The sequence below is a fragment of the Caretta caretta genome, chromosome 1 (assembly GCF_965140235.1).
Source record: "Caretta caretta isolate rCarCar2 chromosome 1, rCarCar1.hap1, whole genome shotgun sequence".
NCBI lineage: Eukaryota > Metazoa > Chordata > Testudines > Cheloniidae > Caretta > Caretta caretta.
In genome coordinates, this window is record NC_134206.1 from 134,036,636 (window position 1) to 134,062,151 (window position 25,516).

General features: G+C 40.3%; 1 protein-coding gene across 4 annotated transcripts in view; it reads right to left on the minus strand.

Annotated features, from left to right (window-relative positions):
- MID1 (midline 1) overlaps nucleotides 1–25,516 on the minus strand; it is a 328,983-nt gene that overhangs the window by 213,134 nt on the left and 90,333 nt on the right. Inside the window, exon 1 of one of the 4 annotated variants that reach the window (XM_048860595.2) lies at nucleotides 12,114–12,186. The exons of 1 other annotated variant lie outside the window; for it this stretch is intronic. The gene's annotated coding sequence lies outside the window, so the exon portion shown is untranslated. Of the gene's footprint in view, nucleotides 1–11,993; nucleotides 12,085–12,113; nucleotides 12,187–25,516 lie in introns of those variants that run through there. 2 more of the 4 variants (XM_048860612.2, XM_048860620.2) reach the window with 2 other exon arrangements.

A 25,516-nucleotide genomic window follows, 5' to 3' on the forward strand; every position in this document is an offset into this window, starting at 1 on the left:
AGAAAGCATTTTTGATAAGGGGAAAGAGATTTATCTTCCAAAGTGTAGTGATCTGATCATTGCACTAGGAGAAAAGCACTCCCGAGTTCTGATCCTGGTTCTGTAAATGAAACCCTCTGTGGTCCCTGAGCAAATCATTGAACTCCTCCGCCTTCCATTTCCTCCTGGGTAAAGTGGGGGTACATCATGTGGACTAGTTAATATTTGAAAAGCAGTATGGAAGCGCTAATTAATTAGAATTATTAACCAAGGACTCTCAGCTCTAGAGATGACTTTCTACTGTGATTTACCAGTTTAATGGCTTTTAGAACACAATGCACAATAACTTTTAAAATATGTTTTTCCCTAATGAGGATTGTGACCGGCTGGGGGAATTATTTTTCAATGACCCCTGGGAGAGGCACAAATGTGTTTCTTTTTTATCAGTTGCTGGCAATACTTGTAGTTGTCTGATTGGGTGAATTTACAGAATTTAAAACAGCTATGATGATGGAGACAATATACATTTAAAAATAAAAGTAAAAAATTCCCATTGAAGTTAATGCAACTTCTGTGGTTGGAATTCCCACATTTGGCATATAATTCAGCTCTCCCATGTGTTTGCTTTTTTCCAACTAAGTAAAAAACTATAATTTCCATGTTTATTTCCTTCCCCACCCCCCCAAAAAAAAGATTTAGTTAGAGAGAAAAAGATGGGGAAGAAAGTTTACAGCAATTTGGATGATATGAAACAACAACAAAGATGACAACTGGAACATCTTACATATTAATAAGGAGATTTTGTTTATGATAGTGCACTAATCATCTGGAACAGTGTAATGTAAATCTGCTGCTGGTGAAATGTCTTTACAGGAGCACATTATATTAATGTCATGTAAATGACCAGAACCTAAAACCGTTTGGCCCTGGGTAGTCTCCAATTATTCAACATAATATTGTTCATTCATTTTGACACATGGCATTTCTACATCTTGGGAAGAAACTGCTCTTAGACTGCTTCATCCCTGTTTTGGCTTGTTCCTTTTGTTGGCTGCATTAATCTCCAAGAGTCAAAACCCTCAGAAAAAATAGTGCACTAAAACTGATGAAAATAGACCACTGGAAATTAGATTTGTATATGGGAAATTAGCTTATAAAAGTACATATTTCTTGCTGTTAACATGTTACATAATTGAAATTTACTACTTCAAGTGCTTGTACTATTACAAAAGTTTGGCAATTTGTTGGGAGTCTCTCAGTGTTATGTTAATTTTAAAGCAATCTGTCAGCAATGTGGTTTAGTAATAATAATTGAAATTGTCATTAGCTGTCCATGAAAAACAGATGATTCAAGTCTCATATCAGATGGAGAGAAATACAGTAACATGAGTGGAAAGGCTGAATAATAATAATGGGGTTGTCTAATAAAAACACTAGAAAGAGTAAGTAGAGGTGACAAAGGTGACTTCAGAGGGTAGGACAGAATTCCAGTTTGGATAAAGTGTTGCAATGTGCAGAGTGCCCAATTCAAAAGTTCCTTCTAGATTTAGAGATAGTAAAGGTTTCCAAAGATATTCCCTACACTTAAAACACAGAATACCATCAAGACCACAGAATACCTCCGGAACCAGAAGGAACTGCTTAGGTGTGTCCAAACTATGTAGCTGTGTTCTATGATAAAAGTATTTTAAGAATTTCATATCTTTACCCATTTTAATAGACATTTTCACTACCAGTGTGGTATCTGTGGCACCTAGATCCCCAGTGATTCTACAAATGCTTACATTAGAATAGAGTAAGAAATAATGGTAGTAACTCAGATACTGCAGTATAGCAATTGTCGATAATGTCGATCTTTTTTAAATGGTGACCACTGTATATTGAATACATATGTTAATTACTTTTTTCTTTTGGCTTGAGATCAGCCAGTTCTTGTTTATTTGAAACCTATTGCTGAAAATTGCCTTAAAGGCACCTAAGGGAGTTAGGCACCCATACCCTTAAAATCCTCTTATCCTAAAAGACTGTAGGACTTAACAGGTTTTTAAATGACAGGTTTCAGAGTAGCAGCTGTGTTAGTCTGTATCCGCAAAAAGAAAAGGAGGACTTGTGGCACCTTAGAGACTAACAAATTTATTTGAGCATAAGCTTTTGTGAGCTACAGCTCACGTCATCGGATGCAACATTTTAAAATGTTATCCTTCCCTATAATAAGTCTATAAACGAATGCTATTTCTTTCATTGGTTTCTTTAAATTCCTGTGATTCTCAATCAATTGATGATAGATAACATATTCTCAAATAAAGTAAAATTGATTTTATCACTGCCTATTCAGAACACTTCCCAGTAGTGGTTCATCTGATGAGGAAAAGAGTTGTTTAAAATTGGAGGAATAGTGACTAGGAGTAGTAAGACTGAATCAAACAAAGGAAATTATAAGTTAAATATTAATAAAAGAATTCTTGACAGTGAGCTCTATTAGACTTGTGACAGTTTCTCAAGAGGAGTGGGAGATAGCCCATTAATGAAGCATGTAAGAAACAATACAGTGCAGGTCAGGACAAAGAAGCTGAAAAGATGTGAAGAACAATACTGCATTGCAGAGGAACAGATTGAGGAGACTTCATGGGTCATTTTCATCAATAATTTCTATGATCTGCACTGGCAGGTAATATAATTTATAACTTCTAGACATTTCTAGCTACAAGGATGTCTAGATGGAGACATAAGAAACCTCTTCCTTTATTTTCTGATTCATCTCCCAAATAAAACTTCTCCTTTTTGTCTGTCTGAGTTGATAGTGTCATTCCCCTGGCTGGAAGGCCAGAGTAGTATTTGAATAGAGCGTGCAAACGGCACTCCCTGTGTGGACTGTCTGATACAAAGAGTGGCTTTAAACCTTTCATCTTAGAACCCAAACAGACAGTCATTATGATGTTCCCAAGAGCAGTGAGAAGTGTAAGGTCACAGATTGCTCTGAGTTCTAACCGAAAATGTCAGTTCCAAATGACAAATATGGAACACAACAGATGTTTCCTTTTTGTCACCTCCAGTTGTTCTTCCACCCACAGCCATGAAGGCAAGAAGAGGTGGAAGCTGCACAGAATGAACATATTTACCTTCCCCTTACATTTTGCTTTGTAATGTTGGAGTAGCATCAATATATGCAGTATAAGTAGCTCCTGGTTTTAAAATTAAAATATAACTTCCTCCCTTCACCCAGAGAAAACAAATATTTCTGATTTGGGCTTTTGCTTTTTTAATATACACAGAATCCTTCCCCAGATTTACACACATTTTACAGTGTGAAAAAATATTCAGCAAGGAGTTGAAGCAGGGAAAATTTCGAAACATCTATTTTCACTCAGAGCTCATCTTCAGAAGCATGGGCTTTGAAAATGTCTAATTCAGGGACATTTTAAAAATACATATGTAAATATACATATAATTATGTATATAAAACTCAATCTACAATCCTAAAATTACCCCAAAAATTAACAACAGACAAAACAAAAACGTCATTCCAGTGTTTCTATTCACAAAATATCATGGTAGATACTAATAGCCCAGGTGAAGTCTAGCTCAGCAGAGTACTCAAATACAAAGGCAGACTCAAATTGTGCTCGTCCTGATTTCTTACAGTCTCCTGTGGAGAGATTCCTGTGGCTGTAGGCATGTGGAATTAATTAATTAGATAAAACCATCCCAAAACCTTTAAAAAAACCAACAAGGTTTAGAGAGCATGTCACTTGGTGAGATTTATTTTCTCACCATTTGTTCTAAGTCAGAAGATCTATTGTATCCTTTTGCTGAACTTCATTTTGATATGTCTATTATTTAATTACCTGGTTCAATTTAACAGTGGGCTGAGGTCTATCCTCTGATACAAGTGAGAGACCAGGCATCTCCTAATAATGATACTGTGCTGCCCCAGGTGCTCTATGTGAGGTTGAGTAGTTTTTAACTAACTTCCCTTATAAAACCAATTATTACGGTCTTAGCTTTAACAACAACACTGAGAATCGGCTTTTAAGGAACCTGCATTTGCTCTGGAAAAATTCTCAGAGTGATAACCACCACTGCAGCATACTGGGATTGTAGCTAATTAATATATTGACTGAGTCTATGCTAATCATGCTCCATCAAACTCAGCTGGATTAGCATGTAAATTGATAAACTCTGTTCTGCAATTGCCCTACCATCTGAGGTCTAATTACTGATAGACGTAAAACAAACAGTAACTGGATTTATATTTTAGAATGTTTAATTGTGGAAATAAATGTTTGGCATGCACACCCATGCAAAAATAGTGAGGTGGGAAACTTACACACACAAGAGTCTTAAGAGCTCAGCAAATGGACTCCAAATAAGTGGAAAATCCAAGAGTAGCAGCACCAATTGAGAACAAGAAGTACAAGGGGTAAACCAGGGCAAAGAAAGCAGTGGCAGGCAACTTCCATTGTATTTACAGTGGACAAGCAAGCTACCCTGTAGAGCAGTAAGTACTCCACATACTGCACTAGTATTCTAAGAAGATATTCCTCCCCATACCCAACCTACGCATGCTAATATTTCTGCAGAAATAAGTCTGCAGGTGATATTTTCAAAAGTACTCAACAGTGGCCTAATGCTCCCACTGATGTCAATGGTAAAACTCCCTTTGACTCCAATGGAACTGGGTTATGCCAATGTTGGATATCCCACCTTGCATGTTTGGGAAGGAGAGGACTCAGTCCTCCTGCTGAACATATCAGAGGGTGGCATAACAGTCATTTTATGACTATTCAGCTCTCGAATAGGATCATCATACCTGACATATTTATGTCTAATGGTAATATGAAACCAGGAAACGCAATGGACCCGATTCAAATCTCATTTATACTGCTGTAAATCAGGAGTTGCTCCACGGACGTCAACAGTGTAAAACCACAGTAAAAGAGGGCAGAATGAGACTGTGTGTGAGGATGTAACAGAGAGACAGAGAGAATACCAGTATAGACATGTCCTCTCTCTCACTCTACAGTTGTTATCTTCGCAGTCTATTCCAACTGGTTTTAGTCAGCATTTTGGGGTGGGGGAGGCCTTTTGGGGGTTATTAATACAAGATACAGTTCTAGCATTTTGGAAATAATTCTTCAAACTGTAGGGGGGAACCTCAACCACTAATATAAAATAAAAATAATTAACGCACTCCTAAATTTAGACAAACCCCTCTGCATGAGCACTACACCCTGGGCTGCAGAGCTACAAATCAAGGCTGGTGATAGACACAAATGCATAACATATGAAAAAGTGTGTTCTATGCCTGCTTGAGTCAGGCTAAATAAAGATATGCATCTTGTATTCCCTGCAGTAAGAATGAGTTCCAGAGGTGAGGGCCAGCCACAGAGAATTCTATGAGTCACTTCCTGAAAGCTTTTCCTTGAGCATGCCTCCCTAACAATGCAAGCATGAATGTCTAGAGGTGATAAATGGTGGGTAAGCATGACTAGGTCAATATCTGAGATAGATTATATGTTACTATCCCTTAGCTAGCTGAAGATCAAGAAGATATGTCAAGCCATCACTATTAGCTGGATGTCCATAAAACGCAAATGAGTTCTGTAAGATCCCAAATTGTAAAAATACCTTGACAATTGGTTGACTGACACCAATCAATGGGCACTGTGGATGTAAAAGTAATGCCAGATCAGAGTGTTAACTGAGTACAGGTATTTCTTTTGTACTCTTCCCTCTAGTAATTATATATATATATATATATATATATATATATGGCTCTACTTTCTTTCTAAACTTAACCAATTGTTTTTAAATGTACCAGACACTCTTGACCAAATTCTTCTCTCATCTACACTGGTATATCATTTGACTATTCAATTTCAAAACTATAGTAAGTAAGTCACAGACTGTTTTTGATATGTATTAACATCATCTAACCACAGAATTCCCCATATCAAACTTTCCCCCAATTCATCTTATTCTTAAAACTAAAATGGAAATTAAACCTTACACAAGAAATAAAGTTCATCCTGCTATTTGGTGCTCTGAGTGATAAAAATCCTCCTGAATGTCTGTAGGAAAACGTCATTGTTGACACAACAACCATGATAGGGACTAAAATAACTTATTTTTTACATTTTTCTTTCCAAAACACCCTAAGGCACTAATCAACATTATAAATTATTGACCACTTACTTCTAAGCATTGTCAAAACTACTGACTTCCAAACTTCCCTCTTCTAACCACAAAACAGGTTTATTATAAATATTTTTAAAAGGCTTTTGCAGGGCCAAAACCTTATGCAGTCTTTGGTCCCCTAGTCTCGTTGCATCCAGTGGTTTCCTAGCCTTCTTCTTGTATCTTTACTGACCACAGCTGGCATCTGCACAGCAACTCTTGAACGGAGACAGTCTTTTGCCCATGCCTTGAACTACATGCTCCAGGTACAATATCGTGTAACTTCCTTTTGGGTCTCCTTGGCGGGAGCAGAAGTTCATTGTCCTTGTTTCCTTGGGCAGACCACAGCGCTGCTACAGAGGTGCTAGTGATGGTGGGAGAGCTGGTGAAAGTAGCTTAGAGGTATTTTTACCAGTGTGCCTCTGAGAGTCTTTACTGGGGGAGGGATAGCTCAGTGGTTTGAGCATTGGCCTGCTAAACCCAGGGTTGTGAGTTCAATCCTTGAGGGGTCCATTTAGAGATCTGGGGCAAAAATTGGGGATTGGTCCTGCTTTGAGTATGGGGGTTGGACTAGATGACCTCCTGAGGTCCTTTCCGACCCTGATATTCTATGATTATGTTCACCACTTTTACAAGACTATGATAAATTTTGTACAAAGTATGACTTGTGAGGTATCATTTGAAATGTCATAATCTGCTGAACATTATTGTCCTCGTAAAATGTGTATCACTATTGTATGTGAAGTTACAAAATTCTACTGTATACCATTGTTATAACATGCTCAAAGGTTAAGAAAATCAGGCCCAAACCAGTTTTGGCAAACACCCAGAGCTATCACCAGCTAAGCAGCCATTTTCCAATAACGAGAAGATGGGAATGAGAAATTTACATTTCATCAAAGGCATGGTTTCAACCTCACGTCCACAAGAGACTATCTGTCTCCTGCACCCCAGCTGGAGGGTAATCAGCAAAGTGGCGAGAGAATGAGAGACAATGGCCTCCAAATCACCTCTTTCTCTCCTCATCTCTATTCACGACAGCTACAACACTCGAAAGACAAAGGAAGCACCATTGAACTGGGAGAGGAGAGGTCCTAGCTGAGAGGCTTTTCAGCTAGTACTGACTGGTGTAAGCTTATGGTGAGAAAAACCTTTTGCACTTAGTTTGTTAAGTTAGGCATTTAGTTTGCATTTTATCTTTTTATATCTTTTGTAACCAATCTGGACTTTTATGCCTTAATACTTGTAGTCACTTAAAGTCTCTTTTCTTTCTGTAGTTAATAAACTTGTTTCATTGTTTTATCTAAACAGTGTTTTTGGTTTAAAGTGTGTGGGGAAACTCCATTTGGGATAACAAAGCTGGTGCATATCATTTTCCTTAGATGGAATGTCGGACTTTATATGAGCTTTCATTGTTCAACAAGGTGTTAGGCAATAAAAGATGCACATTTGTGGGAGAAGGTTTTGGATTAGAGAATCTGCAGGTATTCCTCTGCAGTGTAATTTATAAGTTGTTAGCTAGTAGCACTAAATACCGTGTATTTGAGAGCAAGTTGCATGCTGGAGGCTGTGTAATTAACTGACCGGGAGTGGCTGCTCACCAGTAAAACAGTGTAAAAGGCATTCCAGGTTGGAGAACTGAGGAATAACAGCTATGCAACAGTCCAGAATGTACTGTGAGGAATGTCACAATGCCGTCTAACACATTTCTGATCATAATATGGCTCACAAAGCCTCAGCCTACTCCCTAGCCTCAATAGCTAGCACTGGATAAGCTTCACCGGTACAGAAAAATTCTTACAGATTTTCCCAATATAGACAAGGCCTGACTGACAGGCTGTCCCTTAGCTTCCTGGTCTTAGCGCTGAAGTATCTCAGAGATCCGCTTTCTTCATGGAATTAAAAGCACCCCATTCTATTTTTCTCTTTGAAGTTCTCTGTAGTAGAGAGAACTTCAAAAGTTCTTATGTACCTACATAGATGACAGTTAATAATGTAAAAAAGCTTGGTCAGACTAAGACACGTTTTCAAGCTAATAGCTCTTTTCCCCTAGGAAATCATTGGTGGCCTTTCCCTGAAGTGTCAGACAAAAGATCATTAACATTTCAATCCTGGTCTCAATAGAGGTTATGTTTATACATTAAGTCCACATGTCTCAATAATTCCATTCTGTATCAAATATGAGTTCTAGACAGTGTCCAGTCTGTTCTATGCAAAGCTTTAACCTGCCATGAATTTTCATAGTCAAGCTGTTAAATCCTGAACATTTACAATGGCAATGGTGATATCTTCCTAAAGGACACAGAAATGTCATATAAAGGATGCTCACCACATCTAATTACAAAGGATTGTTAGTTGTACGCATGGGTGCACACACACACACACAAATACACATTTTCCAAGATGGTGAGGCATGATATTTAGTCACACAACATGCATACAGATTAATGTGAGTTGTGTGGCTAAATCCACTCATCAGCTCTGAAAACCTCAACCATAAGTTATACCGTCTCAGAGACTTTAAATTCCACCAATCCTGTGGCTGATCACCTACTCAGCAAGGTAGTTTTCATCAAGTTACACTGAGTTCCTGTAAAAAAGACAGTATAGAACATCTGGCAGTTTTAAAGTTCCAGGACCATATCTGTCAAGTACCAAAAAGAATAATTGACAATCATATAGGAAGCTGCCACAATGGAGCTCTGATAATAGATAACTAGAGAATATAGCCCGCATTTGAATGGATGACAAAATAAAAGATTGAAAATTACTATAAATTAGTTCTATTAAAAAGAATGATTAATGTAATTGCTGACCATTTTCAGATGCAATTTAAAAAAAAACATTACTATGTGATAGAATTGACTTTACAGCAATATTCAAAGTCTCTTGTTTTGTTACATGAGCAACTGGGGGTGTATTCCCTAATTCTTACCCTATTCCATCCGACTGGACCTCTGGTGGATTAGTGCTTGTAAAATGGCAACTTCCCATGAGAGACCAGATGCTAGACTTGGATAATGAAAGCACAACTTCTTTACAGGATATTTAGCATGAGATATGATGACGTGGGAGTCTGGTGGTTATTTTTAGAAGGATTGGAAACCATGAGCTGCAAGGACTTTTCCCACACATGTTCTCTGTGCTCATAAACATAGCAAGTACTTTAAATTACACAACCACATTCCTATGTAAAATACAGAACGATAAACATAACAGGTCTGGCAAAACAACATTACCTTTCACCTAGCATTGGATCCCACCCCCTTTTCTAAGCAATAACTGCCAACAATGTATACACAGAAAAAAATAGATATTTTTGTATTGTGATATGATGATGAACTAGCCAGAGTATAGGCTCAAACAGATAATTTTATGTCTCTTTTTGCTGGGGCCAACTAACTCAGTGCAGTTACATTACCTCCAGTGTGGATAGAAATAGCAGATAATGTGGTTCACTTGGGTCAATGTTATCACATTTTCTCTTCCAAGGGAATTTTGCAAACCTACGCATATTTGGGAAGAATGACAACAAAGCCTCATTTTTACTTTCATACATTAAAGAATGCTGCTGAGTTATGAAAACTAATGAACAGAGTTTGAACAATGCTATAGCAGAGAACCAAGGAGACATAGTAACTGTTCACTTTGATTGGTTCCTTCATGACTGGGGTATTGATACTGAAAACGTTTACTCACACAAGTAGTCACACTGAAATCAGTGGTGTGAAAATAATAAACAGTGTATATTGCTCTACAGTCCGGAGTTTAACTACTTTTCCATCTTTAGAACCACAGCTAGAAGCCTAACCTGATGTGTCAGTTTGCTGAAAACAGATCCTGATGCCAAAAGATAATGAATCTAACCATTTGGCAGAACTGAGAGTTATTGCTAGGAGTTGGGAGGGGTAAGGACTCCAATGGTAGGTGATAAGACTATACTAATTTAACTTCTGTCCTCCTAGAGAGAAGCCCTAAGTTACACTGCTAACCCTGGGGTCACAGTATCTAGTGTGGAACGCAAAGAGATAGAAGAATTATGTTTCCCTTGCTGCCAAAATTGTTAGTATTCTAAAGGTAAAGTTGCAAAATGTGCTCCATCTTTTAGCATTTCCCTATAATGGTGAAGTCAAAAGTCTACAAAACTCTGATATTCAGCCAGTGAGCTTGACATTCATTGGGCTCCCATGACAGATTCCATCAATGTCTATTTTAATAGATGTTTATGTTTCAAAGCCATAAAGAAAAGAAAAGTAACGGCTCACTTCCTAATCCAGTTCATTAATGATTAGGAAACTGATCCGCCAAACTTTTACTCATACTTATAACCACATTAAGATGAGTGGGCCGGCTCCATGAGTAAGAGCTAACCTTGTGAGTATGGTTTTGCAGGATTGGGCATTAGCACTTCATTACTTAATAAGAGTGGGATCTGTAACTGGAACAACAGTTAAGTGTGTAAAGTGTATAGAATCTACACATTCTTTCAAGGAGGTCTAATTATGATGCAGTTATCAGTTTTGTTTCAGCAGCAACAGATTAGTAAATCATTGTATACAGACATCCATAGGCTATAGCGACAAAGGACCATTTTAGCAAATCATTCAGAACTCAATAGGGGAACTGGGAATAAAGAAATGAATAACTGTAAAAAAAAGACCAACACTGCTTGAAAAACTAACATACTATGTCATGGACCAAGTTTCTGGTTCTCTGTCAATCACTCCTATAACTGGTGTCAATCATTCTCCAGTTCCCTTGTCTGTGATTTTTGACTGACCACAAAAGAAACTTTTGTTTGTAATTATGGACTTTGCAATTCATCTGAGTCACAGGAAGGATTTTCATAGCTTGCCTGTGGACTAGGCATGGTATGCCCCAAGCTGTGTTCACATATCCTCAAGTAATTCAAGATAAAGTTTCCCACGATGATATGAAAGGAAATAAAAGATGCAGACAAACACAAGTCACTATTCTGAAAATAATGTGTGGGGCAGGGGGAGGGAATGGACAGCTAATTTTTTTTCAAATGAGAATTTGAAAACTGCCTCTTTGAGAGGGTGTAATTAGACTATATGTGAATCTGAATACTTTGATTCCTCTGAGAGATTCCTTATTTTTTCTATTTAGCCTTGTATTTATCGTCTTACATTATCCACAAGCACTTTGGTAAGAATAAGTGTCTAATATTAATGTCCTTGCTGAGGATTTATTTGCAATTTCTTTTTAAACTAAACTAAACTAATCCCCCATCCCTCCCTCCCCCGCCCCTTTTATTTAACTTATTTATTTATTTTGTATTTCTCATTTTCACCTTCCTTACAGAAATTTATTTCCTTTTATTTTGTTGTCAGAGCAAGTGTCCCCTGTTGTCTAGGTTGACCATGTGAGAAGGAAGACTAATATATGTTCCTCACGCAAAACCCAGGAGAGGTTTGGAATTAACCCAGAAAAGTGAGAAATCTGATAACATCAATGAAGAACAAACATCTCAAATTTAGCATTTAGGTGAAAGCTTTTCCCCCCAAATTAGCTTTCTATAAATTCAAACATTACTGAAGAGCTGAGTTCCTTTTATATATTTATTTTTACTAGCTTTGCAGAAAGAGAGGCTAAAACAACTTTGATTAAAAAATAGCAAAGATATTCAACGGAAACTGGTCCCTTTACTGTAAACAGTACCTCTTTGCAAGCTAAGCAGCTGTACAAAGAAGAGACAATGCAGGGTGTCCCCAGCATCATTAACCAACTTCCCTTCCTCTTGAAACAATCACTTCGATAAAGCAATTACAACAACATCATGGAACAGTAGAACAAGGGGGAAAAAATAACCTTACCAGCTTCTCCTACAGTATATAGCTGAAAAGAAAACAAAACCCCAGCTGCTGTATCACATGCAATTGGTCTCCCAGAATGAATTGACTGAAAGAACTCTGAAAGGCTAAAGTCTTTCGTACCCTGTGTTTAGTTTCTCCTCAGCTCCCTCTCTCCGAATCTCCTCACAAAGCCATTCTCCTATTCCCTAATCCTCACACAGGAAAAAGCACACACAAAATGACTTCAGCAGAAACCATTCTCCTGGGGGGTGGCGAGGAAAGAGATTCTGCTGGCATTCAACCATTGCAGTATGTTAATCCTCAGAGAGGGTATCCAAATAAACTCGCCTACACAGTGTGGTCATTTGGACATCAGGCACCAAATGCCATACAAAGAGTGCTTCTTGACAAGGCATAAAAAAGTGTGCATCTCCATTCATCAACATCTTAGCTACTAATTTCTGAAATAAATACACCCCTTGATACTTCTAAGGGTTTCCTGTTTACATCTCAGTTAAAGTATATTAAAGAATTAGTCTTTTTTTAAAAAAAAATTAGCTACCTGAACTTCCTAAGGCTGCTAATGGGCCTAATTTTTGTTTATTTATTTTTCAAATAAAGATCCTGGAAATAAATCTAAAGGTTTAGAAAAAAAAAAAAGATAACAAAGATGAAGTTAAAAAAGTCCTAACAAATAAGATCAAAAATGTATTAGGAATCACAGAAATCAATGGTGAGTTATTAAAAACATCTACGGCTCCCTGAAATAAGAGCTACAAGCAGAAAAAACTATTATGTGAAGTTTACTTTGGACAAAGACTTCTAACTACATGTACAAAGCGCCAATATTTGGTTTTCCCAGATAATGCACCTTGAAGTTATGCCATAAAAATCAAATCTCATCCTCAGCAAATTCTTCATAGTTAACGAAGTCTTTAGAACTTTGTTCAAAAACATTGTTGTTTCAATTGGAAACATAAGCTTTACCTGTCCATCTCTCTCTGAAGCTCAGAAATAAACAGCTGCCACAAAACAAAACAAAAGATGTGGAAAAGCAGATGGTACAATTCCACTTCTTAAATGTCGGTTGTTAGCCTTCTAGTAATAATTGATAAGGACACTTCCCCCATGCTTGTTCCCTGACTCAGCAGCATGCCATTTGTGCCTTTCAGACAAAATAAATAGACTTCAGACCACCAGCTTCACACACACTAACACTTACCAATGCTATTTCAACCTTACACAGGCGTACTTTGTTCCTCTGTGACCCTGTACAGAAACCTGAGGTGACAGTTTGATGGATGAGGTTCTCTGTTCACAATATAGGTTGTGACTTCATTAGCTATGTTCCCACTCCTCACCCCACCCCCCCGCCCCATCCCCCATTATGATTTATCTAGGGCAAAACAAAAACAAAAAGCTACTACACACAAAACAATTTTAACAATGAAAATGAAGCAAAACCTGTGTAGCAAAGGCTGAGACTTTCTTTTGCTACCTCACCAAAGTTGCGAGGGTTTGTTTGGTTTTTGTTTTTTCTAAATTTTTCTGGGTTTGTTGTGGAAAAGGCTGTGGGAGTAAGAGGTGACTAGGGAGACATTACAAAGAGGAGGGCTAGTGTCAGTAGCACACAGCAAAGCTTATTTTGGCCCACAAAAACAGCATGCTCAGCCAGGAAGGAAAGAATTTTTTTGTTTCCATGTACCATCAAGGGCACTTGAACTATGACCTTTGTCAATTTCTCCTAACTACTAATTTAATGGCTTTACCAGGAACCTTGGACAGTTGTGTACTTCACTAAGGCCCCCATCCTGTAACAGAATTCGTGAGGCAAACTCCTGCGCCATACAAAGTCCCAGTATGGGATTGCTTATTATTATTAAAATGTAACTGTAAAATATCAGAAGAACAATATGTACTAAAATGTACTTTAGTGTCACCCTACTATTTCAAGCACAGATTCCACACTAAAATGAACTTTTAACATTATAGTTAACTAAGTTATTTGATTTACAGCTTTCACAGTTTTTTTACCTCACTGATCACCCATTTCTACATTTCAAGCTCTCATGCAGCATCATTGCCTCACAGAATCAACTATTCGTAAAATAGATATGGAATTGCAGTTTGGTTTTAGAACCATAAGATACAGGGGTGTTGCATCCGTGCCAAGTCTAAAGTCAGCAGCAAAATGATATGCATTTCTCCACTGGTCTCTGAGCGCTGTCACCTTTTCAGTGAAATAGATGAGACACTTCCATTCCAATAAATTCTCTATAATTTTGGGGTCAATCATGCAAATACTTAACCTTTTAATGTTACTCAAGTGAAGGAGAAACCCAATTAATTTTAGTGGGACTGCTCATTTCTATCTACGTGTCTGTCTAACTGTGGTACTCATATATGGCCATTCTGATCAGACTGTAGCACACTAGTCTGTAATGTTGTTGTTACAATATTCCTGTGAGGTAGGGAAGTGCTATTAGCTCCCATTTTACAGATGCGGGACCTGAGGCACAGTGAGTTTATTTGACTTCCCCAAGGCCACATAGAAAATCTGTGTCAGGGCAGGGAATTAAACCCAGGTCTCCAGAGACCTGAGCTCGCGTCCTAAATAAGAGGTCATTCATCCCAATATAGCTCACGTTTGGTTATACTATTTCAAGAATTATTTACAAAAACAAATATTAGCAAAACTGGTTGAGCATTCACTGTCCATTACCCAGACCATATTGTTGACCACCTAAGTCATATGGTATTATTTCTGTTCCCTGATGGCATGACCTAAACTTTGTAAAAATGAGTCTTTTTGAGTCACAAGTTAGGCACAAACTTTTGTAACATTTAGATTATTCTATTGGTATGAAGACAAAACAAGCTTTTCAAAGTCACTCTGATAACATTTCTAGTGAAAACATTTATTCAGGTGAGTATTCCTGATTTTGCTTTCTCAAGTTCTAACAAACAGAAACTTGTTCACACAAATGTTCAAAGACAATCAAATATAAGGCGTGATTAATACCAGCAAAGCAAAATTGGTGGGTTTTATATAATATATCTTATATTTATATGTTTTGTTTCATTCACATAGCTCTATGTGAGTGAAACTCATCCCTGTGTGGAGGATCAGCACCAGAGCTATGCACTACATACAGTTTAGTCCCACCCATTTTGAGAGCTTAAAGGGGACTTAAGCAGTACAGGGCCTTTGCGCTGACTCTTAAGGGGTGAATTTCACCGTTTATGAAGATGGCTTTCAGAAGTTGCACTTGTGAACCATTTCTCTCTCTATGACAGCTTTTGAACTGCTCTCATTGGTTTCAGGATCTCTGACATCAGGATCTGGGAACCTGCTGTCTCTAAAGAAGGAAATGTCCCAAATGTTTTTAAAACTATAGGTACAGCAACTTAAGAACCCATTTTGCCAACTTCAAGAGATCAAAAATGAGCCAGACCCCTCCCAAAAAATCATGAAACTGGCCCCCAAATGAGATTTTAAAAAAAAGTTATATTGTGTTTTTAGCTCAAGTGTCTGGATTTTTTAACTCCCCCTGCCCATCCCCAGGGTGTGTGCATGAATCATAGAATATAGAATATCAGGGTTGGAAGGGACCTCAGGAGGTCATCTAGTCCAACCGCTTGCTCAAAGCAGGACCAATCCCCAACTAAATCATCCAGCTAGGGCTTTGTCAAGCCTGACCTTTAAAACCCCAAAGGAAGGCGATTCCACCACCTACCTAGATAAAGCATTCCAGTGCTTCACCACCCTCCTAGTGAAAAAGTTTTTCCTAATATCCAACCTAAACCTCCCCCACTGCAACTTGAGACCATTACTCCTTGTTCTGTCATCTGCTACCACTGAAAACAGGCTAGATCCATCCTCTTTGGAACCCCCTTTAAGGTAGTTGAAAGCAGCTATCAAATCCCCCCTCATTCTTCTCTTCCACAGACTAAACAATCCCAGTTCCCTCAGCCTCTCCTCATAGGTCATGTGTTCCAGTCCCCTAATCATTTTTGTTGCCCTCCGCTGGACGCTTTCCAATTTATCCACATCCTTCTTGAAGTGGGGGGCCCAAAACTGTACACAGTACTCCAGATGAGGCCTCACCAATGTCGAATAGAGGGGAATGATCACATCCCTCAATCTGCTGGCAATGCCCCTACTTATACAGCCCAAAATGCCATTAGCCTTCTTGGCAACAAGGGCCCACTGTTGACTCATATCCAGCTTCTCGTCCACTGTAACCCCTAGGTCCTTTTCTACAGAACTGCTGCCTAACCATTTGGTCCCTAGTCTATACCGGTGCATGGGATTCTTCCGTCCTACATGCAAGACTCTGCACTTGTCCTTGTTGAACCTCATCAGGTTTCTTTCGGCCCAATCCTCTAATTTGTCTAGGTCCCTCTGTACCCTATCCCTATCCTCCAGCGTATCTACCACTCCTCCCAGTTTAGCGTCATCTGCAAACTTGCTGAGTGTGCAGTCCACGCCATCCTCCAGATCATTAATGAAGATATTGAACAAAATCATCCCCAGGACCGACCCTTGGGGCACTCCGCTTGATACCGGCTGCCAACTAGACATGGAGCCATTGATCATTACCCATTGAGCCTGATGCTCTGGCCAGCTTTCTATCCACTTTATAGTCCATTCATCCAGCCCATACTTCTTCAACTTGCTGACAAGAATGCTGTGGGAGACCGGATCAAAAGCTTTGCTAAAGTCAAGGAATAACATGTCCACTGGTTCCCCCTCATCCACAGAGCCAGTTATCGCATCATAGAAGGCAATTAGATTAGTCAGGCATCAGCCCCCACCTTCCTCACTTCAGCCCCCCTGCAGCTCCCAGGCCATAGTTCAGCCCCCCCAGCCTCACCCCTGATCCTCTTAGGGTTCTTCACCCTCCCCAGCCATGGCGGGGATTGGGGGGACTGTGGGGTGGGTCCTCTCTCCTACTTCCCAGGCTGGCAGGGGAACATTGGCTTCCCAGGGCTGACAGCGTAGCCACGGCTGAAAAAAAATAATCCTGACAATTGAGAATTCTATCAAGATCATGAGTCAGGATTAATGATACTTAGAAATCGTGTTTCTCGCGATTAATTCACAAGAGTTGGCATGTGTGAGAACCATTTTTATTGCCTATAACTAACAGTTTTCCTACTATCCAGGATGTAATCAGGAATTACAGTATAGCTGGGATTACAGTGGAAAGAGCTGTAGGCATCACATAGAAAGTACCTTTCAAGTGTGAAAATGAACAGGCTCCAGCTCATCTCAAAATGTCAGCCACTCTTGGAACCAGAAGCAGGTTATAAAATTATTCCCACAATAAAAATAAAACACACCAATCAAAAGTAACACACAAGAACTGGAGAGTCTCTGTTTGGAGCAGAATATAAACTTTCATACTGATTCACACGAAGAGGCCTGGTCAGAAACAAGGTTGGAATTTTGGGAAATGTTGACAAAGTGGACATTCTGCTGATATAATTTCTCTTTTACTTACTCAAAATTAAATCCTTGTTTATCCTTATCCTATCTAAAACACCTGATTGGCATAGTACTGACTTCCTTCTGTGTTTCTTGGATTAATAAGAAAAAACAAAGCAAGGTCATTTTGGACATAATTCTGCATTTTTAATAGTAATCCTAAATGTATTTCAAATCCCTAAGCAGAACAGAGTATGTAATTGCACTGGAAATGATTCTAGCAAAACTAAACATGAAAGGACACTAAGCTCTTTGAGGATCTGTGATGTGACTGATTAGATTAGCCTAGCACAGCGACACTTCTGTTGCCGATCTACTCTTGGGAAAAAAATTCCAATTCTAGAACACAATGTGGAGACAGAGGCAAAAGAGGCAGTTAACATTAGAAACAATAAAAACAAAGAAAAACGTATACTAAACCTCTAATATTTTAATTCAGCATTATTATTTATGAGCTAGTGAGTGAATGAACAAAGACAATGCTTTGTCCTCACGACCATTAATAATATCTCTTCAAGATGAGTAGTTGATAGAGTTAGTCACAACTAAGCCTTTGTTGCTTGAAAAATCCCATATACTAATGAATAGCTTCCTACATTTGTCAAAATTGTTCTTCAGGGCTATTATATAAAAGCAGTTAATGATGGCATAGGCTCTGATCCTGCAAGGAGCTGTATGGGGTGGATGCCTGCATCCATGTGGAGGCCTGCTGAAGTCATTGGAGCTCTGCACGAAGCCAGTTGCAAGATCAGAGCCCTATGCAAATAAGAAAAGAAGCAAATTGTAACAAATCCATACACACCAAGGATTTCATCGATGTTACTACATTGCACAATAAAAGGGACTCAAAACTTCTCAGCAATAAAGAGGATAGCACAGGACTCTACTACATAAGAGAGATTATCCTTTCTGTTAACTATTAGCAGCGTAGCATCCATGACCTACATGTGGAGCAGTTCTGATTCCATCCAATAAAGGGCAGTGGTAAACATACTCCCTAGCCTGTTCATTACAGAACTGTGGTAACTTTGGATTTTCTCAGAATGGTTTCAGTCTGGGGGACAGCCCTACGCCAAGCTATGATGCTTTCTTTATTTGCCAGTGCCTAAATGCCACTTCATCATCCCCTTTTTAAAAAATCCTCAATAAATTTTACAATTAGGTTTCCCCCTGAAACAATCACTAAAGTAACTCAGACAGTCTGAAAGTATGAAGCCCAAAAAAATCAGGGAATTGTAACTGGCTCCCTGAAAGTATTACACAATCTCCTCAAACTGTGCAGATCTTGGGGCAGAAGACAGCTGGGATTCAAGCAAAATTGGCCTTCTGTACTCTAATCTCCCGTTGATTTTTTTCTTGACAGTTTTAGAATCATTTTATCTACTGATACAGTGTCATTTTTTATATTTTTCCATTGCCAGTTCATTTTGGCACATTAAAAACATGCAGAAGCCACATGGAACAGCCAAATTTCAGATCTAAAGATAAGAGGTCAAAGAGATTATAATTTGATTTCAATTCAGTACTGTCAAAAAAGCAATGATTTACAAACTAAGTTTTTGCTTTAGGTAAAGTACAGATGGAGTACAAATCCATGGAAGGTCCATATTTTGGAAATGTTAGAGATTTTCAAACATCTTTTCATTCAGGCCAGCTCCTTATTTTTCTCAATAAGCACTGAAAATGTACCATTTGTAAATAAAGTGTGGATGATGCAGACCCAATCAGTGCTTAATTTGCATAAATGTTCTGGTGATGTTTTCAGTTACGTATCATGGGTAATGCCCTCTGAGAAAGAAGCGAGAAGGGAGAGTAGAGGAGTAGAATTAGAGAGAAGAGAGAGCTGGTGAGAGTCAGACAGAAATAGGGAAATAGGAAGAGTAAAAGGAGAGGGAGAGATGGTATAGAGCAAAAAAAGAAAGAACTGAGATGAAGAGAAAATGAGAGTAAGAAACACACAAGATTGTGATATTACTTAGCATTAGTAAGAGAAAAAAAGACTCACTCCAGCAAGAACTCTGTGATAGTCAATGATTTCAACTTTGCAACCATCTGTCCAATTATTTTCTTTGGTTTTGGTCCATATAGGTTCAACCAGTCCTCACTCCCAAATTTTGCTTTTAGTTTTTGACTTGGATGAACTCATATTTTCGAAGTAAAAGTCAACCAAAATGACTGAAGTTCAGCCGGTTTTGCATCAGGAGTTTGAGAGACTAAAAATATCTGTAGAATCTAATATCAAAGCATAACTCAGCCCAGGTTTGCGTGAATGGTTCTTGAATTTTAGTGAATGCAGCCTCAGTTTAAAGCTTATTAAAAAAAAAGAAAACAGAATAGAAACAAGTCAACTTTCCTGCCATTGGTTACCATAGTGCTAGCTGGAGAGAGTGCTAGTTGCAATGGCAAGATCCCTAGCCCTGCTCCAGCCTCTTTAGATGTGACATGAAGTAGCTCTAAAAGCCCCACATTTAGCTGGGAGAAGATTCCTCCAGCACTGGCCATAAGAATGTCTTCCAAGGACCGCCTCACAAATATAGCATAGAGTATGTGCTGGGGTGAGGTTGCAGGTGGAAGAGGCACATCAGGGATAGATTCTGGTCAGAGCTGCTGCCCATAGGCAGCCGGGGACAGGCTGCTGTAACCTAGACAGGCTCCCAGGACTGACTCAATTATTCTGATGATCGCAGACCAGGCCAGGATTAGGAGCGTGCAAAAGTGGCTTTAAACCACTTTAGTCCCTCCCACCCTCACCCTAGACTATGGATTCTGTACTATGCTTAGGCTGCATCTATGCTTGTGCACTTCCCTGGGTACTTATCCATGTATTGCTAGCAGGTGTTTCCCATAACCACACCAAGTGTCCACATATGCCAAGCTGGGCATGGGTACATGCTGTGCACAGGAATATACCTGTGTGCTGCACACTCACTAATCCTTTTCAGTATGGCACAGTAGCACCACCCCTGAAATGGGAGTATCCCAGAGACTCTGGGAACTGCTGACACTGTGTGCGGCCTTCACACATTTGGCATCAGCAGCTCCTGGCCATCTCTCTGAACTATGTTGGAGATATGAAGCAAGTGTATGATGATGTGGTTCTGCTCCTGTCCAAAGCACAAATGCTCGTGTGGTTCAGCATCGGATACTGGGCAGAATCGGTCCATAAAAATTTGAGATGGTGAAGATGACTGACTCAGAAGGGGAATTAAAATCTGCAGTAGTCCGAAGGAAAGTGCTAAGTGCCAGGATTGCAATGGAATGCCCATGGGTGGACCCACCATTTCTGATCCAGGAGAACCAGCATGGCGTGATGGGACCACATAGTTTTGGAAACTTGGGATGATGACCAGTGGCTCCAGAACTTCTGAATGGGGAAGCAGACCTTCACAGAGTTGTCTGAGCAGCTTGCAACAACCCTTCAGTGCCAGACCACTTGATTTCAGAAATCCATACCAGTACATAAGTGGGTGGCTATCACGCTTTGGAGCTGTTAAGCCTTGGCATCTACTGATCAGTTGCAAACCAGTTCAGGGTTGGGAAACCAACTCACAAGGAACAGGCATACGTTGAACAAAGAGCTAAAGGGGTTTATAACGAGAAAAAATGAGCCAAAAACGGTTAAATTCACTGAGAAAAGTGGGCAAACCATGTCTATGGACATGTGGGGAGAAGGGAAGGGCCAGGAGAGAGAGGAGCAGGGGAATGGTTGCAGAATATTGTGCAGGGGTACAAACAGGAACATCTTCTGCATGGGTCTGGGAACAAACACAGGTTGGACAACAGGGAGGGGATCAGGCTCACTGTTCCCTCACTGAATCCTGGGGGGTGGGGTGGGTTCTCTGTGAGGGGTTTCAGTGGATGAGGATGTGTTGGGCATCCAGCATGCTCCTTCCCATTGCGGAGCAGTGGGATTCACCACCTCAGCAGTAGGCTGTGTGATAGCTAGAGAAGGAGTAGGTGAAGCCCATTCCCATACAGGAGCGGCAGGCCCCAAAAGTGTTCTGTCACCAGTTGAATGAGGAACCGCATGATCCCCTTCTCTCTCTGCATGGACCCATTGCCTGCGCTGCCTCTCCACTGCAGGAATGCCTCATCCTACCTAGGAGCCCATTCCTCCCTTTCCCGGAGAAAGTCCAAGTGCTCTTGACAGCTATCTATGCCAAGCAGCAGGTCTTCCTCTGCTACCTCTGTGGTGCTGCTACTGCCCAAGCACTGGAATGGTTTCCCTGTTGGCATTGGAATAGCCTACCAAGTCAAAGGCAAGGGTAGCATTCTATTTCACTTTTCCTTGACAGGTACCTAAATCCCCCCACACATAACATAACTGTGCTGCCAAAGGCTACAATATTGGTAGTCTTTAGAATCCCGGGAATGCAAATGTTGCAGTCTCTTTCCTTCAGACTACTTATGCAGCCCACGAGGAAGGAGCAGAGGGTAAATATGGTAAGATACCTGCGTTACTTTTATTTAAATGTTGTAATGTTTGCAGTCCATCAAGGGACTGCTTGGGGTGTGGTTTGGTTCCTTCAGGGATAATATTACCAGTCACCTTTTTTTCTTTAAAGGCTGGCCACCACTTGGAGAACATAGCAGTTCTGAAGGTATTGGAATGGAAAAAAGAAATGTGCTTCCTAGTACCATGGCGGACACCTATGCCAAAGAGAAGTCTCTGCTAATGGTGACCCCTCTACCTATTGCTGAGTGGAAGGGTTTGGTGAGCTACGAAGATGAACCAAGCACATTTGCCCTGCCATTAAACCTGAAGAACCGTCTTGAATTTCTGCTACACCAGAAATGTACTGAATTATATTTACAGGCCTGAGTGGCAATTCAAGAGGAAATTGACTATTCTAAGCTAGCAGATGGAGTTCCCCTGGAAGAGGACAGAAAACATCCACTCACCCCTAGGCCCTCCACATCACCAGATGATCCAGCCCCTGTCCAGCAAGCAGCATTGAAAGGGACATGGAACACAGAGAGTGACTCCAGAAGTGAATTTTCTTCCCTGAAGTTTTGGATTGCGCATGGCAATCGCCTCTCCCCGATAAGGGAAACAGCATTGTATTTATGCAACTGCCTAAGCGGATGCTTCACCCACCCCCCTGCTTCTCCCAGCTTTCATGGCGGATGCCAGAGACTGGGAATGGTTCAAAATACTTGAAATAGTCACAGAGAGAATGGATTGCTTTGATTTTCCTCAGCAAACAAACTGTTCCCTTTCCCTTCCCTGACCTAGGCGAGCCTGCACTTAAGCCACCAACCACCCCCATTCCCATTCCACATGGCTCCCACTCATAAGATGAAGGAAAGACTAAGGGGACGGGTGTGGAGAGAGATGGTGTTGGGTATTTGCACAACCATAATTGTCATGACAAACTGTTCTTTCCCCCTGGAGCCCTTTCAAAATCCACCCGCACCCTCCCTTCTCCAGGCCCCTTTTCACACAGCCCAGGGACTATCATTATCAGTGATGGTCAAGAAATGCATAGAGACAGAGGCACAGTGACTGCTCATTAATAAATGTGTTATAGCTTCCACTATATGCTTTACAGCAGTTCATGGGATTTCAATAAAATTATTGATTTACAGCCATGTGTTGCTTCAGGACCATGTCAGGGTGCACCAGGGCTGGGATCTTGTGTGTGTGTGGGGGGGGAGGTGGCAGGCTGAGGCTTGTAGCACAAGAGCAAGAGGGAATATTGTCGGGGAGGGTGGGGCACCACTGTAAAAACTTACCAGCATCAGACGCTTGTTCCTACAGTGGTTCTGTGTTCTCAGGGCAAATGGGGGATGGGCTTCCTGAACAGGTCTGCCAGATAGAGGTGCAGATTTACAAGCTCTTCTTCCTCTGTCTCCCTCAGGACTCCTTCTGGAACTTCCTCTGAGATCCCCGCTGCCTCCTTGGCTGCACCCTTCATTGGTATTCAGGCATACAATTAAAAGGGATGCCAATGAAGGGCACAGGCAAGGAGAGGGTAGAGAGTCACTTCAGGCGCCGTACCCACAGCCTTAGAGAGGAGCCAGTTCAGCTCATTGTAGCAAGGGCATGCGCTAAGGTCCCCTCCCAGAGGGGCCGTTGGAGTCCTTCACCCTCTACTCCAGGAGCCTGAGGTGCTTCATGCACCTCACGTACATGGGGAGGAGGCAGAACACCATGGTGAAAGAGGCTTCTGTTAAAACATGCATATTGTCTTCGTTAAACGCTGTGGGAAAATGTGGTCTTTAGCTTTTGTTCAAAATAATGAAGCCCAAATATTTTGTTGACAGGAGCAGATTTCAGAACAAGCCAGGGAACAGATTAATTTGGAAGGAAGGGGTTGGGAAGGCAGGGGCTCATATGAGGTACGGGGGAGAGCTGGAGAGACGGGTAAGAGCTAAGTCTGGAGAAGCAGCTCCATGAGAGCTGGAAAGGCAGGCCAGCACAGGTGAGAACCTGCAGCCCACTCCTGCTCCAGTCTAGACCAAGAATGGCTTCTCAACTTGGGATCTGCAATCACATCAAATATAGGGGCATCGTGACTAACTGTTCTAGGTCTTATCCAACTCCCATTCAACTTAATGGCAGTCTTTCCTTTAACTTGAATAGGAGTTGGTTGGTTTAATGAGTAGGTGGGAGTAGGGTGCTGAAACCTTTTGCTGTTGTAACATGGGGTCATGGTGCGGAAAAGGTTGAGAACAACTGAGCCAGAGGAACTCCCTCCTTGGCCACTTAAAGAAGGAAAATAGCAGAGCCCCTCCGCAAGCCTAGAGATGAACCAACAGGCACAAGCAACCCATGAAATATCTTCTGAGAGCTTACAAAAATTCAGCCATAAATCCCTTTAGAAAATTAAATGTGTTTTCAGTGACCACAGTTTAATGTCAAAATAAAATGGGAGAGAGAAATTGGGTGAGGTAATATCTTTTATTAGTGAGAGAGACAGGCTTTGAAGCTCCACAGAACTCTTCTTCAGGTCTCTTACCAACAGAAGTTGGCTCAATGAAATGTATTACTTCACCCACCTTCTCTCATATCCTGAGACCCACACAGCTACAAACACTGCAAAAAATAATCTTTTTAATTTAAGCCTTTGCTTTTGCTCATCCTTCTCTCTCACTCTTCATTTTTCTTCCAAAAATCATATTCTTCTCCCCTCTGTTATTTTCCCCCCCAGTACTTACCCAACAACTAATTTCTACCTCTCTCCTCGGTAGGGTGCCTAACCAAATTAAGGTTTCAGAGTAACAGCCGTGTTAGTCTGTATTCGCAAAAAGAAAAGGAGTATTTGTGGCACCTTAGAGACTAACCAATTTATTTGAGCATAAGCTTTCGTGAGCTACAGCTCACTTCATCGGATGCATAGCATCCGATGAAGTGAGCTGTAGCTCACGAAAGCTTATGCTCAAATAAATTGGTTAGTCTCTAAGGTGCCACAAATACTCCTTTTCTTTTAACCAAATTAAGTGAAAGCAATACAAGTCAGTTGTTCACATGGGGGTTTCCAGCAGATTAGCCAAATTGATTTTAAACCTGATTTTACTTTAAAAAGTGAAACTTTTCTGTGTAAACCACCCCTAATTTTATTCGAAGACGTAAGGGAGTCATTGAGACTTTATTCTCTGATACATGCTGAGGATACAGCAGTCAGTGACTACAAAGGTAGGCCGCAACCCAAACAGGCATTAAAACAGCAAACAAACATTCTTTCCCACAGCAGCCTCTATTGATGTTGGCAAAGATTTAAATAAGCAGCTTTCTTCTAACAATGAGTGAATCCCAGTAATGTTAAAAGTGTTATCACACCTTATGTGCTCTTCAGAGTAGGTTTTGGAAATTGCTCTATATGTGCCTATAGAAACTGAAGTCTATGCTATGGCGTAAATGTTACCTTTTGTGAAGTTGCCATAGAGCATCTTAACAGAATAGGAGTATTTTTTTTTACCAGAATAAAAACTGGTTGGTAGACACCAAGTCTGTTACTAAAGACATCTTTAATTTGTAAAGGCCTTGATTCCTTATATCCTTAAAGAGGAAAGGCTCCCTCCTATGGTTAATTTGCATAAAGCTGCCAGC